Below are 25924 nucleotides of genomic sequence, written 5' to 3'. Positions count from 1 at the left end.
CACACTGGCATGGGCATATTGTTATTTACAAATTTCATAATGGAGGATGACTGATAGAGGAGAAATAAACGAAAATTATCCCATAATGTTTTAAGTACTTTATGACTGCATGTTGGGCAGAATTTAAAGCTCCCTCTACTGACCGTCCTCCCACCCCCACACTGCATGCAACATAGGGTATAGCCTAGACATAGTTGTTAGGTATTTCTTTTTTTTTTAATTTTATTTTTATTTGTCTGCATATGTGTGTCATGCATGGCATGTATGTGAAGTGCCTTTGGGGGATAAGAGAGGATATCAGATCTCCCTGTATCTGGAGTTACAGATGGATATGAGCTGCAGGGTGTGGAAATTGAACTCATGATCTCTGGAAAACCAGTGAGTACTGGTAACCACTGAGCCATTTATTAATCCAACCAAGTTGATATGGCAGATCAGCCAACGCTGTGGTGTCCACCTGGAGTTTGGTTTTCCTCTTCTAAGAACATCCCCGAAATAGAGCCTGGCTTGGGGCACCTGGTCTGGGGGCAGAAGCAAATGTCAGTGTTAAAACTTGGAGGATGTAAAAGGAATTGTACCAGTGAGCAGGAGCAGGAGCAGGAGCAGGAGCAGGAGCAGGAGCAGGAGCAGGAGCAGGAGCAGGAGCAGGAGCAGGAGCAGGAGCAGGAGCAGGAGCAGGAGCAGGAGCAGGAGCAGGAGCCAAGCAGGAAGTCGCTCTCACCCTTACCAGTATGGAAGCAGTGATGGACAGCGGATACTGAAGGACAGGGTGCTTAAGCTGCAGATAAGCACCAGACAGCCCAACGGGAGGACCTAGAACTCAGGGCACACAGAAGGAAAATTGCAGGGTGAAATTCACTCTCATGTCCTATAGGTTGAATTAAAAATACGCCATGCCTTAGTTTTAGCAAGGGCCATGAATACTGACTGCTCAAGGTCTGCAGGTGAGGAATGGATGTGTATATTGTCTCATTAGTGAAAGGCCACCAGCTGCAACGGTAGCACATTCTTGCTCTAGACCCGGAACTGGGATGAGCCGGATACACTAAGGGGTTTTTAATGACATGCAGTTTCTGACAAAGTCAAGAAGTGACAGGTGAGGTGACAGTTCACAATAACAAGTGAGAACTCGTGAGTTTATCTCTCCATAAACAGCTGGACGGCATCTGCATCCCTTACAGTTGGTACCAGCTGAGACAATCAGTTACACCTGAGCCAGAGAAAGTGCTCAGGTCACTGTAGGATCCGTTGGGGTGGAGTGAAGAACATGACTCCCCAGGGACTGAAGTCCTTCTTCCCCATGGCCCTGCTATCTGCTGGGGCTTGTGGGTCCTTCCTGAGTCTATGGCAATAGGGAACCCAGACAACATGGGACTTTGTAAGGATTCAGAGTCACGTCTCAACTCATCCTTCATGGGATGCTCCTACAGACACACTCAGCATCATGCTTCATTAATACCCCGAGCAGAGCTCAATCAAGCTGGTTATTCTAATTAACCATCGCAGACACCGAGGGTGTTCAGCTATGGTCCTCCTTGCTAATCTGACGAAGTGGCGTTCTAGGAGGTTGAGAGGAGGAGCCAGGAGAAGGCTCTGGAACTGAATAAAGCTTGGCCAGGCAAAGGTCTTTGTCATTGCGCACAAGAGGCTGAGTTTCAAGTAGAAGAGAGGGGGAGGCAAGATGAGCTCTTAGCAGCACACACACACACACACACACACACACACTGTAGGGATTCCTCAGAGATGTGGCCTTTGGGACTGCTGTAAGTCTGGGACATCTTTGTTCCTTATTCTGTACTGTTCCCAATGGCTATATATGAATCTTAGAATCAAACATGGAGGGAAATAAAAAAATTCTCTATCTGGGAAAGGAACTCTCATCCATCATGTCCCTGTCCCTCTGTGGGAGATGGTCCTGGGCTAACCTTCCCCAAATTACCATCAATCCCCACTCTACAGACACAGACGAGGGAGTGACTTCTCTCCAAGCTGCCCACGGATCCCACCAGCCCAGTCTGGAAATCCCTGTCTGTGCCACAGTGCTCCGGGGGACACCCAGTGGCTTGAAAAACAAAAGCTTGTGCTTCTTGGGGTTCTTAGTCACACTAACCCAAAAGTGGGAGTGAAAGGGGGACCCTCCAGTCTGAGTGTCTGCTATGTGGTGTTTGGCAGAACTGTCTCCCTAGATTCATCCCTTCAAGTGTTTAACCTCTCAGCACCCCAGAATGAGGATGGGTTTGGGATAGGGTCTTTCAAAGAGAGAAGGGTCCAATAAGGGAATTGGGGCAAGGCCTGGTCCAGGCTGATTGTGTCCTCTAAAGGAATCTGTTTGTGGACAAGCACAGGATGACCATGTAGGGACATAGGGAAGTGGCAGCTACTACTGTAGTGGCCTCAGGGAGCAACCTTGCAAGGGCCAGCCCACTGACCCCTTGCCCTTGGACTTCTATCCTCCAGAATGGGAGAGAGTATGTTTCAGTACGTTTCTTTTGTTTAACCCATGAACCTGTGGCCTAAGCTAGATATGGGAGAGAGAGAGAGAGAGAGAGAGAGAGAGAGAGAGAGAGAGAGAGAGAGAGAGAGAGAGAGAGAGAGAGCTGTTCCCAGAAGGCCCTGGTATGGGGTAGGAATGATCTAGAGAGTTGAAGAAGGGCGTGGGAGGCAACCGCATTTTAATGAATGTGTCTTCTCATCCTCTGTGTTGTCTTTGGGATTTTTATCTTGGAAATGAAATTTAAAACACATGTGGGAGGTTTAATGAATTGGAAATATCTGCCTCATGGCTGTTCCAAGGGTGGGGGGAAACAACTAAACTAAAATTAGAAGGCAAAGTGTTTGTACAATTTGGGAAGCATTATAAAGCTAGATGCTAAACTCAGTTCCCACAAGGCTGGCTGGGTTGGGAACGGACCAGCCATTGTGACCCAGCACAGATAACACTTGCAGCCTGACAGCCCTGTCCTGGAACCCTGGTTAGGAGGCAAAATATGAAGCTCACCAAGACTCACACTGGCAGCGATGTGGTAGCATAGCTGCTCGCATTTCCCTGCCCCAATGCCACCTGAGCACGGTGCTGGGGGGAATTTTCCACGATGTATTTAGACAAAGGGTTAATGATCAAAAGACAAAATCTTTAAAAGAAAAACCCGTGAAGCACAGACACAGGGCGGAAAGTGGCCCAGAGACATTGTACAAGTGGCCAGCATGGAAGAAAGAAATTGTTTACAGTTCATTATGGAATAGCGGCAAATGTGAGCAAAAGCAGGCTAGATTTATTCTCGAGTACCAAACATGGTAACAGCCACAGCTCAGTGCAAACTGTGGGGGCCCATGTGACAGGCTGCCTGGGACCAGGTGGAAGGGGGCAGGGGATGGCATGTGGTACCCTTCTGACAAGATTGTCCTGGAGAGATGGCCAGGGTTGAGTGTAGAGATGTGTATACAGAGATGGGTATTAAAGAGACACAAATCCGTTCCTCATTTGATCATCTGTTTCCATGCCTGCTGTATGTCATGAACCAGGCTGACTGTGTGTGTTGGACTGACACGTAGAAGTCAGTGTGTTCTCTTGCAGAGTCTGGAGGACCCAGCTATCCCAGGGTGCATAGAGAGATACTTTCTAGGAAGTGTGAGGACACTGGGAGTGAGGGTTGGTGCCTCTAGAGAAGTGCTCCTACAGGAGGAGTCTGAGTGAGAGCAAGCTGAATGTCTTGGTTAGGGTTTTATTGCTGTGAAGAGACACCATGACCACAGCAACTCTAATAAAGAACAACAATTGATTGGGACTGACTGACAGGTTCAGAGGTTCAGTCCATTATCATCAAGGAAGGAACATGGCGGCATCCAGACAGGCATGGTGTAGGAGGAGCTGAGAGTTCTTCAACTTCATCTGAAGGCTGCTAGGACAAGACTTGCTCTCACATGGTTAGGAGGAGGGTCTCATTGCCCACCCCACAGTTACACACTTCCTTCAACAAGGCCACACCTACTCCAACAAGGCCACACCTCCTAATAGTGCCACTCCTTGGGACAAGCATATACAAACCACCACACTGATCCTCGGAGAAGTAGGTATAGGAAGGTTAAGGAATGGCCAGGTTTATCATGAGACTCTCAACCCATCCAGGAACTACTCTTTCTTCTCTGTGCCCCAGGAGGCCCTTGCAGGAATGAAGCCACCATCCTGTCCACAGACTGGACAGGAAGGAGGCTATTAGACCCAGGGCAGATGGTATGAGATTTCATGGCAACAGAGACCCAGAGGAGGGGACAGGACAAACTGTTGCAATGTGTGAGTGTGGTGAGCAACCACAGTTGGGTAAGATGCCATCGGCCTGACCTCTGGAAGCTGAGAAGGTCAACCACAGCATGCACTGTTAACATAGACGAGAGGAGCGAAGAGCGAGGAAGGGAGGAGAACACAGCACATCCCCAAACTGCTGATGTTTGTCTCCGTAATTACAGACAATCTTCTCCTTCCATTGTTTGTTTCCCAAGTTCGGCATTGAACAAATATTGACCGTGTATCTTAAGAAATGTATTATGAAGGAGATAAAAGTGCCCCCCAAAGCTTCCTTGCTTCTGTCTTGCTGGATCCAATCAGCTGGCCACCCGGGGCTCCTATAAGTTAGCAGCTCAGCTCAGCTCCAGCTGTCCAGCAGCTGTGCAGACCCTGCGGGACTTCCCTCCAAGGCTGCTGGTCAGACTGCCCAACCCGTTTTGCTGTTGTGTGTCAGGGAGACACTGTCAGGATGTGCTGTGCCCCAGCTAAGCAGTGTGCCAGCCCAAGCGCAGTGTGCAAACACGCACACGCACACGCACACGTACATGCACACGGCACACGACACACGCACACGCACACGCACACACACATGCACACACATTCACACACACTCACACCAGAGTTGCGACAGCCTTGCAATTCATATCCACAATCAGCCTTGCATCCCTAGCATCATGCACCCCAGATACAGAGGTGAACAGTAAGGTAGACCTGGTGAGGATGAGCAAGCTCCTACCCCATCTGAACCACACAGACCTTGAAGTAACCCATAGCTGCTGTCTCCCTCTCTCAGCAGTGGGGTACACTGCACTTGTTTTCCTGGGGCTCTGGTAGTCACGTCTCAAGGAAGTCTCAGGTGCCCTCAGACATACCATACACTCATACTGGGAGTCTGTAGCATCCATAACTGAGGCAGGTGCTGAGGTGAGACACACCTCATGCTATAGCCATTGTTCTGGGACACCTTCCTGCAGTGCACTGGGGCAGTTGGGATGCTCACAGGAGAAGCTGTTAGTCCTGATCCCTGAGTGGTGTGGGGTGCTACCAGGAGGAAGGTAAGAAGTGGTCTCTCAGGGATTACCCAGTGTAGGATATGGCACGAGTTAGAGCTGCAGTATCTTCGGCCATTCTGGAGCCTGGCTGTGAACAAGTGTAGGTTATCTTCACCTCAGAGAATCTGAGCCTTCTAGAGGAGATGGAAAGCCTCTGTCTCCTTACACCGGCTGTGCCAGCTTAGGCAACTTCCTTAACCCCTCTGTGTTGGGTTTGCTAAGGATTAAGTTGAATAACACTTTAATGACCAAAATAGCCATGAGAAGTATTTTCATGGCAGGGTCACAGTAGGCTTTTAAGGAATGATCAAGTGTGCACATCTGGACATTTTCTCCAGAAATAGGAATAAGCGGTATTGGTTATAAATCTCAGATGGAAGTTTCTGGAATGTTGCCATCTTGTAGGGATTTGAGACCACCAATATGATAGGGCAGTTGGGCTGTGTGTGAGAGGAAGGTCAGGGAACACACAAGGCTCCCTGAGCGAGGGAGCTGCCACCCATCAAAGCTACACCCTGGGGAAGCATAAGAAGCAGGACTAGGCCTGTGTCCCTTGGAGCTGACCTTTGCAGTGTTCGCCTGGCATAGCTCACTTTGTGCAATGTCGGGTACAAGTAGACTGGGTGGGGTTGCAGCAGGTGTGCAGATATCCACAGCAGAAGGTGATGGCCAACAATTAACAACAGAAATGGAGGTGGTAAGATATGTCCGGAATAGAAAGGGGGGCCTGAACCTATCCTGGTCAAGTACTGAAGTCATACAGAGTAACAGGGAACTGAAAGTCAAGCTGAATTCGGAAGTCAGTGTTTGGAGACCTGGATGATTTCCGTACTGCGTGGAAGTCCTGGAGCCCAGTTAGAAAGCCTTGTGGACAGGCACGTGTAGGGGAAGAGACGGGCATGGCTTAATGAGAAGTGTTCTGGAGGGAGAAGCTGACCTAGGGTGGCCCCCACAGGTAATGGGGAGCCCGGGAGCTCTGAGAAAGACCAGGGAGAGCAGTAAGCCAACTGCCAGCCTAGAAGGGGAAGAGGCCACATGGGTAGAAATGTTATGTCAGGTCAGCCTGCAGAGAAAGGGCTGAAAGCCACAAAAAGCCTGCAGCCACATGTCCACCCTGCAGATACCCTGAAGGAGCCACAGACAGATGGGCTGTGAGTAGCCTTTTGCTTAAATATATCACTGTACAGTGGGCAGGAGGACAGATAGGACAATGGTAATTCAGACCCAATAGCACTGTCAAAGGCCAAGTTGGGAAGACAGAAAAGAGTGTCACCATCATGGGACATGTCCCCAGTAAGCCTAGTATGCGGGGGGTGGGGGGTTCAGAAGAGGATACATCCACAGAGGAGGTAGGTTTGCTTAACGATAGGCTCAAGCAATATTTAACAGCAAATGAGACAATAAAACATGTAATTAGCAGACGCGTGACATGGCTGCCAGAATTACAATGGAAGGCGCCAAACCAGTCGGAGATTAGTAGATTAGTTGTCAGCTCGTAAGGGAGTTAGCTCGAGGCAGGTGGGCTCCGGAGGAGGAGGAGGAAATGGGGGCCTGCTGGGAGTGAGGTTCTGGGGTTGGGAAGAAAGTCTGTAAATCCTGGTCTCTGCTCATGGCCCCAGGCACGCAGCTCTGTTCTTGTATTCATATTATGGGGCTAAAGATGGCAGGGACTTCATGGGAAGGTTGGGAAGACCCAGTGGAGACTGGTAACCACTCCACAGACTGCCTGGCTTAAGCGCTGAGTTGATAACGCTGTCCTTAATACAACTCATTGCCATCAACATCCTTACCACCATCACTTTCATGGCTACCAACATCAACACTGTCACTGTTAACATCAACACTATCGCTATCACCATCACACTGCTGACGCTGGAGCTGACTGTCGACAGCACAACTGTCCTCAGAGTCACCTTCACTCATGCTCTCAGTGCTACTTGTATCACTACCATGACCATCACTCCTGCCGTCAGCACCCCTTCATCACCATCACCATCAGCAGTACCAGTACCCTTGCCAATGCCCTAACTGTCCTCATCACTCACAACACCATCAGAATCAGTGTCACACTATAAATGACATATGTATCTTATCACCACCATCCTTACTATTATCATAATCACCGCCAAGGCCATCATCACCCTCTTGACCACTGTCATCAACCTCACCACACCAGCATCGCCACTATTGCCACCACAGCCACCACCAACCCCATCATCTCTGTCTCCACCACCAAGAACAGCAACAGCATCTCCCTCACTGTTCCCACTGCTATGACAGTTGACCGGACCATCATTGATGTCACCCTGCCATCACCATCAATACACCCTTGTTTTCATCATGACTGCCATTTTACTGTCCCTACTGTGGTATCATGAATGTCACCCTGAATACTGGTGACTCCACACCTATGCTACACAATCATCTTGCTTATCCCTGTCTTCACTGTCACCATCAATGCTGCTAGCAATATTGCGGTCCCCTGACAGGGTGTGAGGGGACCCTTGCATCTTCAAGGAGCATCTAAAGCAATCTCTCTTTGCATTCAGATTGGTCCCAAGAGGAAGAAATAGAGGGGCTGCCTGACTTGCCCAGTGTCACAGGGCATTAGTGTGATATTACTTGTGGATACCAGAGGTGGCTACCAACCACTGTATCTGTCATGACCACTTACCATATGTCATTTTGCCCCTCTCTCTTACTAAGGGAAGTTGGGAAAGGAGACAGAAGTCCTGCAGAATATTGCCTATGTTCGCCAGGCAATTCCGGAACTCAGTGCTAGCAAGTTCCTGGGGATTTTGAGAGGAAGGAATAGTGAGATCACAATAGGGGCTGGAGTTAAATGGGGGGGGGGCGTAGAGTTACAGCAGATTTAGGGTAGAGGAATGAGCGCAGGGTTGGAGAGGGGGTATGGGGTCAAGGAAGGGCTAAGTCACACTCACTAGCTGGGTGGCCTAGGAAATTTTCCTAGCCTTTCTGTGCATCCAGAACTCCACTTTGCCCAGAACAGAATAGACCACAGTATATGCTGGTGACTTCCTCTGCATCTCTTCTTTTCTTATGAAAGAAGCAGAGAGAGCTTGGAGTCTGTCCTCAGGGCCCCCACCACTCAGGGAAATTTTAGTTCTGATGACCCAGCATCTTCCTGGAAAGCCACTAGGGCTGTGGGGTAAGACACCCTTGAAATGCACCCCACCCCTGCATCTGTGCCTGGCTCACCGCATCATGGTGCAATTGGATATCTTTGCTCCTATCAGGCGCTCATGAGGGGCCATTATGTGTAGGAGGGGGAAGCTTTTCCAGTGATCACCAGTGAGAGGGTCTGGGAGCCCCGGGAGGGAATCAATTTGAGCTGGGAAGGGCTGGCCATCTATCTCCCTTTGCTGGTAATTTAGGCCTCTGAGCAGATAACAGTGGCTGTGGTGGTGACCAGCTTGTGCTGAGGCTGAGGAATGGCCGTCTATGTATTATGCTGTGGAGAGGGAGGGGAGGAAAATGGGCCTGTCTGGAAGAGTCATGTTTCCACTTCAGATGGCCTCTGAGGAGGTAGCAGTCACAAGTCCCCGCTGTGACCTTCTCAAGGTCACGTCCCTGTGGTGACCTCTATGTGGCCCTTGGCTTATGGGATCGGAATTGTACAGCAGCCCTGGGAATTGATACCACCTACACAATCAACACAGACTAGACCACAGCTGACCCCAGGCTACTCATCATCCTCAGGTATGCCCTGGCTTAAGTTGTTCACTGTGAGGTCCCAACCCACCCCCAGAAGTCAGACCCCAGAAAGGGTGCACTATAAGCCCAGCTGAAACCTGAAAGCCATGAAATAGTGAAGCCCTTTCAACTGCTATGCAAGGCACCCCTACTAGAGATCCCTAACTCCTCATTAGATCCTTAATCCCTCTGGGTCCTCACCTCACACTGGAGACCCCAACTAGTATCAGCTCATCATATCTGATATAGCTCACACCTGGGTAGTCATTGGAGAAAGAGCTCAAGGGTCACTGGGGTTCAGTGACCTACCTGCCAGGGCCACTTGGGTTTCAAAATGGAGTAAGGTCTGCTTGCTGAGAGCTCTGTCCTAACTTCACCAATGACAATAAACACATATATAAAAAACGAAAAGGAGGTAGAAGGAGTGAGGGAAGCAAAAAACACACACACTTCAGGGCCAACAAGGGGCCAGGCGAAGCTTGTGAAGGCTCCTGGAGGCAGGTACACCGCCACCAGTCTGTATCACACAAGATCGGCCATGTCAGACTGATTCCAGCAAACCATAGATACTTGAGACACCATAGAACTTCAGGATAAAGGTTGCACATTTGTCATGCGATTCCTAGTAGGGTCTACCCAGAAAGCCATTTTGTGTTCTTGGAGTCATGGATTGATTCTTGGGCCACAGACAGCAACAATGGAGCAAACATATATGTACATGTGTATTATGTGTGCATGGATGTGGATCAAGGCCTGATAGGAGTCATTGCCTGAGGTTGCAGCAAACCCCAAGTCCAAGGTGACTTCTGCTGGCCTGGGTGACTGTGGCCACTGAGATGCACAATGGAAAGTTCACAGCTCTAGGTACAGAGCCATCAAGCCCAAAGCCACTGAGACCTACAGTTCTCATGCAGGAATACAATGCACTCCACCTACAGTAGCCTTCCATGTGGGCTAGCACAAGATGGGCAATGTTACGAGTTCTGACAGCTGCATTTTCAGGAATCTCATACAACAGTTTTCAGACTCTGTAGCCAGCAAAGTTCAGAGACAAGTATGAGTTATCAAGGTCACAAGATGTCCAACAGGAGCCACCTAGCCTGGTCATTGCTCTCACCCATGTCCGCTGCCCTAGCCCCATGGACTGAAGACAGAAGCCTAAGGAGGAAATAGTGACAAACCAAAGGAAGGATATCGTCCTCATGCTGATAGTGGGTACAGCCTCTGGATCTGTCCCACAAGGCCTCCTCGAGAGCAGAGATGCATGACTATGGTGTTGGGGCACATGAGCTGTGGATAAGGGAGACCCAGGAGAGCGAGTGCTGAGATGGGAGGCCTCTGCTTATTCAAATGTCTCTAGGTATACCTGCTTGGGTCATTGTCAGCTGGCCCCCAGAGTCCTCGGCTGGTCAGGGGGTGGGGCTTTAGGAAGCAAGGATAAGGGTAGTAGCCTGAACAAAATGGTGTAGGGAGGGCCGAAGGGGCCTGGCCTGCGTAGGAGCGACAAGAATGGGTGAATCCTGTCCTTGCCTGCCATCATCTTGATTAATTCAGTTGGAGCAGAAGCATCAGAGATAGTACCCAGACACAGTCTCTCTAGTACACAGTGGCGTAAAGCTCTCTCCATCCCCCAAATATCAGTGGCCAGGTCTGGACATGGACATGGACACCTCTAAAGTGATCCTAACAAGGTCAGGCTTGCTGTCCCCCTCTAGCAGGGGGAGTGGTCGCATGTCCTGGGTGCTGAGTCATACAGCCTCTTCCTACCTTGAGTCACGCTTGTTAGCAGGGACAGAACTTGATTTTTAACAGACATCCAGAGCGAGTCTCAAAAATATTAGTCAGTTAAAATGTCTTTCCCAGAGCAGGGGGGAAAAAAACCTCCAAGATAAAAATTCCAGGTCTTGCAAAGAATGCAAATGGCTTGTCTGGCGTTTCATTAAGACTCTTGCACATGCCTTGCCACAGGCAGGAGCTCCAGGCCCTGGGCTGGGAGCTGAACAGAAGCCGGGAGGACCCTGACTTTCTCTCCTTCCACTCTCTGTACTCCTCTGGTGACCTTGAGAGAGTCAGATTCTCCAAAGTCACATTGCCTCCTCCACCCCAGGCAAAGGCGCCACCAGTCAGATGGCCTTGGGGCACAGAAGGCCTGAAATACAGGGGACATGAAAGGACAAAGGACTTGGGGGTACAGAGGACCTTATGACACAGAAAACCCAAAGAAAGTCTCCTGATTCAGTATCCCCAGAGGAAGATAATATCAGGATGCAAAGGGGACATGATTGAACTCAGGCCTGGATGCAGGTTGGGGAGCAAGTACAACATTCTCTCAACCACGTTAGAGCATCACATGGGTTCACCTCAGGGCAGATGGGAAGCAGAGAGCGGAGCAGCTCACATCCCAGAGGACAGGAATCACACTGGGGCAGTAGCAAGAAGTGGCCCCCCGAGAGATCAGGGCCCCCAAGGTTATGTTTTACCTCCTCTGGCCAGCTCGCCTGGCAGAGCATCATGAGCAAACCTCTCTGAAAACACCTGTTACACTAACTTCCTAGAGGTGTCAATCAAGTCGTGTTGCTAGGCAAGATTAACCATCCCATATTGGACCTGATAAGCCAGACAGATTAATTAGCATGAGGGAAGGAGAGTCAGAAGACACAGGAGGACCCGTACTTTTGATTACTTAATACTGTTTTTACTCCAGACTATTTTTGGGTCCACAGACACTGGTGGGGACTCCCACATACCCACAGGAACTATTAATTTGTCACACTGTGATGGCTCACTGTCCGCAGTTAAGGTTGATGCACACTTAATGAGAGATGCTCATAGTTTTCCCCAGGGTCTCCCAGTCTTTTCTGATATTGTTTTCTGTTTCAAGGCCCACTGTAAGTGCCACATAGCAAGTGGTCTCTGTCCCCTCTGAGACAGTCCTCCCCTAGGAGAAGGACTGGCTTCCCAACTCCAGTGCCTCCAAATTGCATCCCCAGGAACCACAGGTCTGGTATTTTTTTGTTTCTGACCTTGAGTTGAAATACTTTGGGTATACAAAGAGCAAAGTAAGGGGCACATTGGTCCCCCACAGCCCACAACGCTGTCTGTCATGCTCACAGCCCTACTCAGGACCTGTGCCCTTCATCTGCTCATGCTCCTTCTCCTGGCTTGCAGATGTCATCAGGAGCCAGCTTCCCTGGCTTATAGCCCCATGCTCTCATCCTGCCAGCATAGACAGAAACCAGGAGCACAGTTGGCCTGAAGGCATTGACCCTCACCAAAATAGCATCACTCTGTATTTGCCAGTGTGCTTTTGCCTTCCACCATTTGGAAGTCTTCCTGCACTGCGTCCTTCATCCAGCTCCATTATGGTGTCTAACTGGAGAGCAGGCATCCCTCTGGGCAGTCCCACACTGCCACTGTTGGATCTCTTCCATCTCACATTGGGTGGCAGCAGACAATGCTGGACATGAGTGTGAGCTTCCGCCCTGTTTATCTAGATAGAGGATTCTGGGCTGCACTGGCTGCATGTTCAACATGACCACGGGCCTTCTAGACAACTCAAAACTGCCCATGGTCTTTGTGTGTGTGCATCATGGCTGCTAAACTGTGTTGATTGTGGACCGTCACCGTGCTCCCTGCACAAAATGGCTTATGCGCACCCGTAGGACTTCCATTTGTGTGGGATTGCTCACAGTATCTCCCCCCCACCCCCGCAAAGCACTCTAGAATGCTAATTTCTGCTTTCTTGCTTCCTTTTCTTCGTTCTGCTTCTCAGAGGTCAGTTCATCTTGTCATCCTTCACCAAAAAAAGCTACAAACAAAACCCGAATTAAGCCTGATGTGGCTGCATTGCGCTCTATTTTTGAAAGTCCGTTTCCATTCCTTATTACTCTCTTTTTCCCCCCCATTTTTGACAATTTATGTTGTTTTGCGATTGTTCTTTTTTTAGCCCTTTGAACTAAGAAATTAACCATTTTTTAAAATGATATCCGAATGCCTGCTAAATGTATCAGAAGCTATGATTTGGCAGCGAGCATCAGTGTGCTTTCATCCTTGGCTTCCCAACAGTTTTTAGATCTCCACTTTTATTTTTTTTTTTTTAGAATCATGATAGTTTCATCAAAATTTGGAAGTTTACAGCCGTTGTTTCTTCAAATACGTATTTCCATTTGATATTATTGTGTGTGTTCCCCGGAGCTGTGTTCATTTGTCTTTGGTCTTTTCCCCTCCCGTTCTCCAGATTGGATAATTTCTATCGATCCATCCTCAAGTTCCACTTCCTCTTCTGTCGGCCCCAATCTCTGACAAGCTCTTTCAGTGAATTCATCATTTCGACCCTTGTATCTCTCCTCTGAAGGCACCCTGTGTGTTTAATGTACTGCCCTTCACAGAGCCAAGATACAGAATCTCCGGAGATGGATGAATGGAGGAAGTAAATGTGTACTGGACGCACAATGGAATATTACCCAGTCACGGAAAAGAGCAAAATCCCATTTGCTGTAGCGAAGTGGATGGGCCTGAAGGACACTGTGTGAGTGAAGTGGAAGCTAAAGACTTGCTTCGCTTCATAGACGGGGAGAGAGAGGGGAAGAAGAAGTGTGTAAGGGATGTAGCAGAAAGTAGACAATGTGTACCCGGATGTGGATGGACGAGACGGAATCCGGATGTGGATAGATGCTACAGAACCGGGATGTGGATGGATGAGACGGAACCCAGATGTTGATGGACAGGACTGAAGAGCTCTAGCTGGGAAGTAGTTAACGGTAAACCTACCAAAAACCTCAAAATAGGTAGAAGAGAGGACATTGGGTGAGCCCCCAAATAAAGAAGCCTGCAGTCACTGCACCTGTGTACTTACATCAGAACAGCCGTGCAGTTATGAGGCAGACATGTTATCTACCGCTAACAGGGTGCCTTCAGACACAGCCACACATGTCAAGATGGAGAGAGATTTCCCACTCTGACTCTCCACATGATTTCCACTTCTTAGAAGAGATTGTGTTTATGGTCACTCCTAGGAATTCTATTCTTTTAATTCATTGAAAATAGCATCCTGGGAGAACTTGTGACCACCACCAGGAACCCCTTACCTGGGTGCAGAGGGCCACGTTAGTTCTGTAACCCACTAACTCATTTTTTCCTAGGCTCTGAATTTTGAGGGCTCCTCTGTTCTGCAGAGGGCCTTTTGGCTGGACTCCAAGCTGGGCCAACAGGCCCTGGACTCTGTGCTCTTTCTCAGATGCTTTCTAATTCTCCGGTGGTGGACAGTGTACTCCAGTCTGGTCACCTGGGCCTGTGATGTTTAGTGTCTGTGATTGGAAGAGAGCTTGGCCATCTCCCCATCACCACCACCCTGGGGTGTACAGCTGCTACCTGCCACCTGGGTGGGTCTCTTCTGGGGCTTGGTGTCCACTTTTCCAGCTATAGTGAACTCTGGGCTGGCCTTTGCCTGAGCTGCAGCACTTGGCACCAGCTGTCCCCAGAGCCCCAAAGACCAGTATGTATGTCATCTTGGAGGGGCTGCTATGCTCTGCCTAGAGTTGGCTCTCATTGCCTGCTTGGAAGACTGTCTCCACAGAGAGACATACACGCTCATGGTCCTCCTTCCCCATGCTAAATTTGCTGTCCGTCGCCTACTGCGGGAAAGCCTGACTTCCTCTGCTTGTGTTCCGCTTGAGGATGCTGGTGAAATGTGGTCACTCAGCACCTCTAGCTCCTTTGTGTCAGGCATAAGAGAGCCCTGAGGGTGAGCATGAATGAAATGTACACCCTTAAGAGTCTAATTTGATGAGGTCTGTCTGTGGTTTCCAGAATATTCTCAGCACCTCACCTCCTCACACACTTGTTAACATGCCCCCCTCCCACCCGGAAACACCTGCTCCTATGTCTCTGACATCATGTATTGTTTAGTTGCTACTGTCCTAGAACTGCCAGTGAATAGAGTCACACAACAGCATCCCTTTGACTCTGATCTTCCCTTTCGTTGCATTTAGGAGTTCATTATTGTGGAAAAGACCTGGTTTATTTCTCTTTCCAGTCGAGTCATTGTTTGAATACAATGTGCATCTGTTTACCCGTTCTCGAGGTAAGGGGGCAAAATAAGACAGCAGATCGTGTCACAATAGTCAGACAAAGCAGGTGTGGTTAGAGCTGAACTAAACAGTAAAGGAGAGTTACAGCACTCCCAGGTCACACACAGGTCATGGTAGGCACAGTGACAGGTGAGGTGGGGAGAAGCCCTCCCAGCAGATGCAGGATGCGCTGGCAATAATGAAAACCTGGGCATCATGGGAGTGAGCTGTAGCTCAGTTGGTAGAGTACTTGACTAACACACACAGAGCCCTGGGTTTGATCCCATGAACAGAGTATAATAGCACACGCTCATAATCCCAGCAAGCTGGGAAGTGAGGGTGAAAGAAGAGATGCTTGGGTCATCCTCACTTACATAGTTCAAGGCCAGCCTGTCCATAAACAAACAAACAAACAAACAAACAAACAAACAAGCTGGTTAGCCTTATGCTTGGTATCTCATGGTCATTAGAAGGGGCCTGGTGTCCTGAGATTCTCAGGGACTATGATTTGGCCCCCCTGCCTTCTGGGATGAGCTGGCTGGACATGTGGACATGGGTATATGCAGGACAGGAGGAGCAGGAAGACAGGGAAGCTACCTGGCTCCCGCTTACCCAGCAAGCATGTTGCTGAGGGTGTGGATCAATAAAGCTCCTGTCGCTTCTGCTTGGGGCTGTGCAGGAGCCGAGAAATTGATTTGGTGAGCAGACACCTCACTTGGGTAGGAGTGAGGAATCGTCTCTGGCAGGGAGGAAATGGGCTTTGCATTGGATTTTGCCTGGAGGCGTCCTGCATACTGTCATCTCTGAGTTGCTGTGAGCCCACAGAAGAGAGGGAGGTGCCTCCTGGCAGGCCTGTCTTCCAGCCCTGAATGGTGTGCCAGGCTGCCACCAGGTGTGAGACAAACAGTGTGGGCTCTCTCTGTCAGCCTACACTTCTCTCTGGTCACCGTTTACATGTATGCCCCAGCCTGGCCAGAGTCTGGTGCATGTCTTTGAGGGCAACTTTAGCTAGCACTGGGTGGGCCCTTTGAACTCAGAATGCTGATTGTGCCACTGGCCCAAGACTGTACAGTCTACGGGCAAAGTAGAAGAACCTGCTCTGGGTCTGGGTGGGCATTTCCTTCCACGCAGATTGACCCTTACGCCATCACTAAGAGCCAACCTCAAATGGCAGAGATGAAACAGAGCACGTTATGTTCTAGTTGGAATCCCCAGTCCACAGAAGAGCCTGGACTTTAAGCAGCTTTGATGCTTGGTTTTCTCCTATGGAAAATAAAAGCTATCAAATAGATAACTGAGCTACAGAGAGCTTTTGGTCAGGGTAACTGTAGGCCCTCAAGAGAGTGAGCCCAGGCCACTAATACTACTGGATCTCTTCTCAAGGGGATGCTTGAATCCTGGCCTCAATACCATGTCTCGTGTGGCATGGGACTTAGAACATGTAGCCTACTCTTTTGGAGCCCTAGTTTTAGAGAGCAAAACTGACCCAAACAACCATCCCTTCAAGCAGGAAAGAAGCACTTCTTGCCTAAGAATCCCCATCCAGAATCTACCGGTGCTGCCAGGGACTGTGGCCCAAGGGCCTCACACAGCATCCACTTCCCAAGGATTGCGGGATGGGCTGGCTCTGGGCAATGTTGGGAAGGCAGAGACTCAAGAAAGGAGAGATGAGGGGAACGGGTAAGGAGGCCCACTGCTGAGGAAGTTCAGCTCCCACGCAGATTTGAATGCAGAAGCACAAGTCACCAATGGAGGTGACACAGAGCCCAAATCTAGGTCATCCTTCACGCAGCCGCTACCACATAGCTGAAGGTAACACCTTAGCTACAGAGAACAGAAGAAACTGGCCAGGTGTTTTGTTAGGGTTATCAGCAATGGGAAGAGCTCCAGTGGCCAGTGCCGACTGTCAACTTGAGAACCTAGAGTCACTTGGGAACATCTGAGGAACTCACTGGGTTTGGCTAATTGAGGTAGGAAGACTCAACCTGAGTATGGACCGCAGCAGGTCATGTCTTCCCTGCCCCCACCAGATTGAAAAGGAGAAGCTGAGCCCCGCACTGTCTCTCATGGCTCTCTGCTCCTGCCTGTGGCTCCGATGTGACTGTCCTCGTAAGCTGCTGCCTCCTTGACATCCCCACAATGATGGACTGTAGCCTGGAGCTGTGTGCCGAATGAACCCCTTCTTGGTTAAGTCACTTTTTGGGGGTTGTTTTATCATGGCAACAGGAAAAGAAACCAAGGCAAGTGGTGAATCACAAGCACTGCAGCCGCCTGGAAGATGCACCAGATAAATAAGAGCACAGACCTACAAGAAAAAAATTTCTATATATGCTAAAAGATACCAACAACATCTTTAGCAAAAAGATACCAACAAGACAGGCAGGATGGTGCGTACCTGGAAGCTCAGCACTTGGGAGGCAGAGGTAGGAGAATCGTGCATTGGAGACCACGCTGGGCTGTATATACCATAAGACTGCTCCAAAGCAAGCAAACAAATGATACAAGATACCAATGGTCATCGTAAGAAGGAATCGATGTGAGGGCTGCAGAGATTGCTCAGCAGTCAAGAGTACTTTCTGCTCTTTCAGAAGATCCAGTTTAGTTCCAGAGCAGACATGGTGGCTCACAACCATCTGTTACTCCAGCTCCAGGGATCCAATGCCCTCTTCTGGCCTCTGTAGGCACCAGGCATGCATATGGTGCAATATACACATGCAGGCAAAATGGTCATATGGGTAAAACAAAATGACCTTTAAAAAAAAAGACAATAATAATACAGAAAAGGTGTGTTTTGTATTTAAACAAGAAGGACTAGTACTCATGATACATAAAGAACATCTATGCATTGGCAAAAAGAAGGGCCATGGTTACAGAAAGTTGTGGTCACTTCTGGACTGAAGAACTCAGACTCGCATATGAAATTAGAGAGATTGTGTGCCATCAGCAACAGACAAATGAATTAACCCAATATCCAGAGACACATGAACGCTAGAGGTTACCAAGTGCCAGCTGAGCTATGCCATGGGAGGACACCATGCCTGTGTGAGAACCACACTTCAGGATGCCTCTTAAGAGATAGTGTATTGAACTTGTCAGATGAAACTGGCCATCAGCTCTTGTCATAAAGGAGTGTGTGTGTGTGTGTGTGTGTATGTGTGTGTATGTGTGTGTGTGTGTTTGCAGTGCACTGCTGGTGTGAGCATAAATGTGTTACTACACATACTCTTGCGACAGTACTCTGTGATGATCAAAGGCTGTCTATGTGCTCCTTAGCAGAGAAACACATCATCATGACCCTGACCCTACACCTTAGGGCCACGGACAGAGGGACAGGAAGGACATAAGCCCATTTCCTGACAGGGCATCTGCTCCCAAACTCAGTCACATTTTAGGAAAGAATTCCGGAAGTTTCATAACCTCATTGCACTAATTTGAGTGTGCAGAGGGTGGGGGCGGGGTGGAGCATAGGAAGGATGGATGACAGTGAGCCCAAGAAGACTGAGGGGACAGGGCTCTCAGGAAGGCAGCAGAGAGCTTCGCAGTGGGGGTGATTTCCACATGCCCATTACAGCAATCTGCAGCAGCATGCATGCCTTTCCTAGCAAAAAGCCCAGGAGGAAAGCCAGCCCTGAAGGAGAGAACCAGAAGAGGCCAGGCTGGGGCTGGACTTCCACGGTGTGAGCCAGGACACCCCGTGTGGGACCTGGATGTGCTTCTCAGGGAGCCGACTGGTGCTCAGGAGGTGGTGTGAACCGAGAAGATGCCCGAGACTGAGCAGGCTCAGCACAGGGAATGAATCCAGATCAGAGAGTCAGGCTTTAAGGTTTCTGGGTACCAGTCTCTAGGTTAGTGATTTACAGAGTACAGAATAATACTACAGCCTCAACTATGCAAACACCAAGGTGTCAGCAGGCCACAAAGCCCTCGGCTCGGAGGCTTCTTCCTGTCTCTTCCAGCTTCAGAGTCTCCAGATGTGCATGGTTATACTTCCCTATCCCAAGCCCAGGTGTCACATGCTCCCTCCCTTGCTGCCTGGAGAAGCTCCCTCTGCCTGTCACAGCACGAAGGTCCCCTCAATAACCATTCTGATGTCCTAATTACAAAAGCCTGGGTTTGGTCACATCTACAGAGACCCTTTTCCAAATGAGGTCACACTCACATGCTTCAGGAATTTGGCAAGGATGTCTTCCTGGGGAGCACTCTTATAGGGAGCACTACCTTCCCTTTAGCTTGCCAAACGAATGGCCAAGATCACATTCATTAAATCTTTCTATTCCCTTCTCAGGAGAGTGGAACCCCCAATGGGACTAGGAGATTTGTTCAGTTAATCTAAAATTGTACACACACACCCCAGTCATCTTCATGAAAGTAGAGCTCTGGGTTGAGATGAAGAGACAACTCAAAGACTGGAGTTGCTGCTAGTATGACAGTAAAAAAAGGGAAAAAAAAGAGAGAAAACACTAGGTCAAGTTGCTACCTGAAAGTGACTAAGTGGGGGTACAAAGGTCCAGTTGCCAGCTTGCTGCCAACATCAGCCTCCTCCAACAACCGCACGTGTAGCATCCTCTGTTGTCAATCAAAGGCTGCGGTGAAAAGTAGCATCTTAGCCTTCCACGTGCAGTGACAGCTGTGGGTCTCATCAAGCTCCGGGGATTAAGCAGGGAAACCAGACCCCACACAGACACAGCTCATCTCATTTCTGTGACAAAGAGAATGCCACCACGCAGTGGTTTTAGAAAAAGAAGCCCAGAGGCATGGCAAGACTGCTCCTGAACTCAGGTTGCTGGTGAGTACGTTATATCTTCCAAACACAACTTTGTCTTCAAACGCAGCTAGCAAGAGCCTTGGGCAACTTAACTTTGACTCTACATCCAGGGAACGAAACGCCCAAGGCTACAGCTGAGCAGGGACCTGTGGCATCTCCTGTAGGTTCTCACAGCATGACCTACATGCAGCCCTGAGCCTGAAGAGAGAGAGAGAGAGAGAGAGAGAGAGAGAGAGAGAGAGAGAGAGAGAGCTGCCACAGGGGACAAAAGAGAGCCACAGAAGGGTGAGTGGCACAGAGACAGCAATTGTTAACTCTCTGAGTGTGTGATCTAGCCTGGGAGAGACAGGCAAGCATGGGGGTGCCATCCAGTCAAGAAGAAATGCAGAGTTGTGACATTGAGAAAGGGCTTGGCTAGACTAGGAGAGTCACCCAGTCTGTCCTCAGGGTCAGGTGGCTCCTGGCTGGCTGTACTTTTCCAGGCTGAGAATGGCAGACTGTCCAGGTGTCCTGAATCAACAGTCGGTGTGGGCCCCTCATGGCTATGAGTTCACAGTTTACTGTGAGGGTGGATGGGGGGTGTGTGTGTGCCAGGTACCTGGCCAAGAACATGAAATTATATAGGTCATGGGCCTAGGGGAAAACCCACTATTATTGTTCTATTGAAGGAATTAATAGTAATAAATTAATAGCAACCTTTATGATTACTAATAAATAACTAGCAATAAAACAATTCCTAATGATATATTGCTATGGCCATAGATCAACCCTTATTAGAACAACTTCTTCTTGCAGTAGATGGGTATTAACACGGAGACCCACAACTGGGCCATGGGGGGGGAGAGAGAGAGAGAGAGAGAGAGTTTGGAGTACTCATTCCTAAATGGAATGCCTTCATCAAACCTCAAGGCTCAGGGAGCTATTCAGAAAAAGAGGCAGAAAGATGATCAGAGCCAGAGATGAAGGACCCCAAGGAAACAGTGTCTTCCAGACACAACAGACAGACACACCTATGAGCTCAGAGACTGTGGCAGCAGGCACAAGACCTGCACAAGTTCAAGCCAGACGGCGGGGTCCCAGGACAGAGACAAGGAAGTGGATATGGGGTCCCACCCCTAACCAATCTGCACAAGGGAAAATCAATTTTCTCTAATGAAGCATCCCTGGCTATGTCAGCCACACTCCAGGGCAAGACCCTGCCTAAGAGTAGCAGTTGGCCAGCAGAGAAACAGACTATAGTTTTGTTTGTGGGCCTTTTTCGTTGTCTTATTTTGTCTTAGCATTTTTTTGTTGTGCTGGGGTTTTGTTTGTTTGGGGTTTTCTTTTTTATTCATTGATTTATTTATTCACTTTATAGCCCCTTCCCACCTACCCTTCCCCCGCCTCCCATCCCCACCCTCATCTCTGGATTTTCTTTTTTCATTGTTTGTTTGGGAGAGAGACAGAGACAGAGACAGACACACACACACACACAGAGACAGAGACATACACACACACACACAGAGAGAGAGAGAGAGAGAGAGAGAGAGGGAGAGAGAGAGAGAGAGAGAGAGAGAGAGAGAGAGAGAGAGAGAACATGAATGTAAAGGAAATGGAAGGTAAAGGGTTGAGAGAGGAAATCAGGCCGAGTGCATGAAAAGCAAAATTTTAAGTGAGAAGACTTCAAGATATCCCAAGCCATCAGAGGAGGTGAGGTGTGACTACTTTCAGGTTGTCCCTTCAGACTGCTCGCCTGCTGTCAGTGCAGTCCAGGGTCTGTGGCAGGACCGGCGGGCTGTGCTGGGGAAACTGACAGCTGGATGGGAGCCAGAGGGCGGAGCCATAGTCCTCACGGAGTCCTGATGTCCCAGAGAAGTAGGTCATCCTCTCTCACAAACTCTGCCTGGGACTCCATACTCCTTAGCTTTCCTATGTCCGAGAAGAGCCTTCTGTTCCCCCAGGAGCTGGCTGATGGTCAAGGCCAGCCCATTATCACTCCATCTCCTGCTCACTTCATTCTCTACCCTCCCTCCCCAGGTGTGACACAGATACCTAGTCTTCCTATAATCCTGCAGCATGCATGTCTATGACAAGGGAGGGGACACAGATGTGGCAACTGTCAAAAGCTCCCTTCAATCTGCACACTTCCTGCATGTCCTAAGGTACGACCGACCGCTCAAGCCAGCCATTGCCTTGTCTGATGCCTGTTGCTCATCCCACCACACAGCCCCCTGTGCTCTACTCCTTCCTAATCTCTCATGTCTACAAATGGTTTTCAATGAATCTGCTGGCCATCATCAGATTGAAGGGAACAAAGACAGAGAGTCTAATTCTTTTCCCATGCCCATGCAGCTACATGGAGTACCTTCCCCTCCTTAGATCTGGTCTGGATCATAGCTGGATTCCCAGAACCTAGCATTGGCTCCTGGACCCTCCTAGGACTAAGAACAAGATGTCCTTACACGGTAGTTACATGAATGGCCAATGTGCTATCAGGTGCTCTGTGTCCCGCTGGCTCTCTAGCGGCCTCCCTCCCAGCCAGAGAGAAGGGTTCCAGTGACTGAGTTATAGTAACACAGGAGAAAGCACAGGTAATGAGCCCAGAAGAGCAGGTAAGAAGCTTGTTTGGCAAAATGCCTGCTTGCATTGAAGTCCCCACCCGGAGTCTTCCTGGTGCCCTCCTGACTATTTTCCAGCCTGAAATACACTAATTGGCCAAAGAGAGAACCATGAGGGAAAAGAAAAGGACATCTCAGGTTGGTCAAGGGAAGCAGCACCTGCTGATGAAGAACAGAACAAGCAAGCAAACCCTGTAGCCTACTGCTGTATGCTTACAGCCTGAAGTGCATCTCCATCTACCCTACCGTGCCTCTGTGTCAGCCTCCGTGGGGTGGGTGGGCTCTACACGCTCACAGCAAGCCCAACTCTGCCATTCCCCACATTCCTCCTGGCAATACCTAGCCTCACTCCCATGGCATCCAGGAGTTTCCAGTGTTACCCGTTCCTCATACTCCCCTGTTCCTTGCTAGGTGCTGCAGAGACACATTAAGCCATTAGTTCCCCCATGAGGAGCCATAGTCCCCTCCAACAGATCCTCTCCAACAGTAAGATAAAGAGATGGTTGGCTTTGCCCAAGGCCTCCTGGTATCTGAATCTGGCATCCAGGCTAGGCCCTGTGCTGCTGTGATGTTGGGTACCACTCTCTGGTCCATCCCAGCAGGCTCAACAGTGGCTGCCTTGGCCATGGCCAGTGTCACTGGTTGTGAGCACACTGTGAAGCTTCTGGGTGCTTGGTGCTGATGAGTCACTGCTGCAAGGACCTTCTGGAGGCTCACTGAGGGCTTCTTTCTTCTGACCCATCTAGTGTAGATTGATATTTTCACCTTTTACACTTACGTTCAGAGAGTAAACCCAGGGAAGTCAGCCAGGTGACTGTGTCTCCACGCTCTGTGTGTCCCATTCTCCCGACCTCCATGGCTTTTTCAAAGACTCTCTGGGTTCTCCCAGCTTGAGCTTGAAAACTCAGAAAGGTCAAGCTCATAAGTCTAAGCCATCTGCAGGGTGCAGCCATGACAGCACAGGGAGGCCATGACAGCCCAAGGTGACTGGAGCAGCACAGAGTGCCCCACAGGCACATCTGCCTGTAGGAAGACTCCTCCTCTCCATGGATGTGAGACCAGCTCTTCAGCGTTGAGTGCTTGAGTTTTCTCGCTCTTGGGTGGCTACCTTGGAGCACTAAAGAGAGTGGGCAGGAAGGAAAAGAGGAGGGGTTTTCAGGCTGTGTTCTGGTTTGACATGCAAACTCCCACTTCTGCCCCTTTCTGCCTGTTAGAGTTAAGGGCTCCCTCCAGCTCATGCTGGGGTGTGGATGAGGGGCAAGGCCCAATCTTCGAATGTGGAGTGTCAAAGAGTGTGTACAGGTTGAGATTGAAGGGGGCAAGGTCCACTCTTTGGGAGGTGGGGTACCAAAGAGTGTGCAGGCGCTGGGGACTTGTGCTGTGGGTAAAGCAAGTGTACGGTTTTCTCTTCTTCCCTAGAGTACGGTTACCCGTCCAGCATTATCTTTCACCGGCTCCGCTGGTGCAGTCCCTGCTCTACCTGCAGTGGTTTGCAGCAAGCTCCTTCTGGGCCCTTTTGTTCTGCTTCATCTGTTCATTCTCTCTCTCTACTTAAGTGCCTGGGTGGCTCCCGCTGCCTTTCCTCCTGTCACTGTGTTGTGGAGCCACCGGGACCCAAGAATCCTGTCTGCGATGTGTGGGGTGCTCAGCACTCTTTGGGTCTCATCCATTAGCAAGAACCTTGCTGTTTAGAGACTGGCAGGGTGGGTGGGTGGGTGAATGATTCAGGCAGCTTTTTAAGAGGAGGAAGAAACGATGTGTGTGTGTGTGTGTGTGTGTGTGTGTGTGTGTGTGTGTGTGTGTGTGATGGTGTGCAACAACTTTGCAATAAGAAGGTCCAGGGACAGGTCTCTCTTCAGATACCGCTACATCCAGTGACCCAGGGATGCTTGAGGACCCAGTTTCTCTGAATCTCTCGGTTCCTCCTCGGGGTCCTCACAGGTATAGCCCGGATTCAGCCTTCCAACCTACAGAAACAGCCTCAAAGGAGCGTCTCTGACTCTAAGCTTACTTGGCTACTCAGACAAACTGATAGGGTCAGCTTGGTCATATGTGCATCCCTGTTCCCACAGTAGCTGGCAAGTGCAGGCTTGTGATTAGCAAGCCATGCGCTACATGCTTGCCTCTGAGTCTGGGGGTTACTAAGGTCGCATGGCATCGTGGTGGGGGTAGGCTCTGCAGCAAGACTGAACTGGGGGAGGGTAGTCAGAGGAGGAGGGCTCGGAGGCTGGGAAGCAACTGCTGAGTATATGAGACACTGGTATCTCCTGCTGGCCTGCAGCCTCTGCAGGCAAAACTGCCATACATTGCTAATAAATGGGCTTACACAGCTGGAGGGAAACACACGTGCACCGCAAGGGACTCGGCCTCAGGAAAGTTTATCTAGGTAGTAATATTGATCTCGTGAATCTGACATTTCTCTCTGCAAGTTCAAACAAAGGTCCTTCAGGAAATGAATGTGAAGCCAGGAATGGGTTATATAGGCAATCAGGCAGCTGAGGCAGGGGGATTGCTATGACTTCAAAGCCAGGAGAGGCTATGTAAAAAGTTATCAACAAAACAAGGAAGAGAAAGGAGTCTGGGGGTAGGCGGGAGGTTAAGGCATGGCTCAGTGGACAGAGTCTAGAGGAAAAAAGTCCTTGGATTTGAACTCACCCTTACAGAAGAGAGAAATCTGTGCTGACTGAAAATGAGTCTGGAAGTAGCTCTCAGGGTGAAAGCTACATGTGCCTAGAATCACAGAGCATTGCTCTCAAGGGGGAGATCCACAGTACAGCAGCGAAAGCAGCCTGGGTTAACACGAGGTGAGGGGCAGGAGCTAGGCAAGTGAGCTCAGCAATCTGTGGGTATCTGGCACCCTGGTCTTCTTGATTCATATCCTCTTGGACTTTAGAGCCCATTGGGTAGACCAGGGTGAGGTCCACGGTTCAAGCTGACAGCACAGAGCATGCTTGCTGCAGTCTGAGGTGACATGTGGATTTCGGGGCTGTCGAGCTGACAACTTCCATTAGTGCTGCAATACATTTTTTAATACATTCCATTTTTCTTTAATTTCAGATTATATTGGGTCTGGTAGACTCTCTCTTCATTACAAAGCTGTGCATCGTTAAGCAGTTAGAATAGTGTCCTGCAGAGCGTGATGGCCTCATTACAGCTTCCTGAAACCCCCTCCTTGGAAGTCATGGCTTCAAACTTTTGTTTAAAGGTGCAGAGACATGCTGCTGCCTCCTCCAGGTCACAGAGCCTGTGTATCAGTCTGGGATGCCCTGAGCCCTCCCTGGGATGCCTTTAGCTTTCTATGGGAACCTGGGCTTGTATGTATCTTCAAGTTGGGGGTGGGGGCTTTTACATGACATTGTGTCATTTATATACACAGGCCTGAGTTCTCTCCATTTATTTAATGGAGTTCCAGTAACTGGAACATCTCTGGCTCCTTCTCATGCACC

At 49.6% G+C, this 25924-nt stretch overlaps 2 long non-coding RNA genes across 2 annotated transcripts; one reads left to right on the top strand and one right to left on the bottom strand.

Moving 5' to 3' along the window:
* Positions 1 to 395: 395 nt before the first annotated feature.
* Positions 396 to 8085, bottom strand: LOC110310018 (uncharacterized). Its single transcript, XR_002379791.2, has 3 exons — positions 8009 to 8085; positions 728 to 813; positions 396 to 521 (listed from the first exon to the last, which is right to left on the bottom strand). It is a non-coding gene; the product is annotated as an uncharacterized LOC110310018 (long non-coding RNA).
* Positions 8086 to 8371: 286 nt separating this feature from the next.
* On the top strand, positions 8372 to 13871 carry LOC110311045 (uncharacterized). Its single transcript, XR_002379896.2, has 3 exons — positions 8372 to 8503; positions 8866 to 9054; positions 13286 to 13871. It is a non-coding gene; the product is annotated as an uncharacterized LOC110311045 (long non-coding RNA).
* The last annotated feature ends 12053 nt before the right edge of the window (positions 13872 to 25924 follow it).

This window comes from Mus caroli, unplaced genomic scaffold, assembly GCF_978045245.1.
Source record: "Mus caroli unplaced genomic scaffold, Mus_caroli_1 scaffold_16, whole genome shotgun sequence".
Classification (NCBI taxonomy): Eukaryota; Metazoa; Chordata; class Mammalia; order Rodentia; family Muridae; genus Mus; species Mus caroli.
Note: the sequence above shows the minus strand (reverse complement) of the source record. Positions and strands in the feature narration are given on the sequence as shown.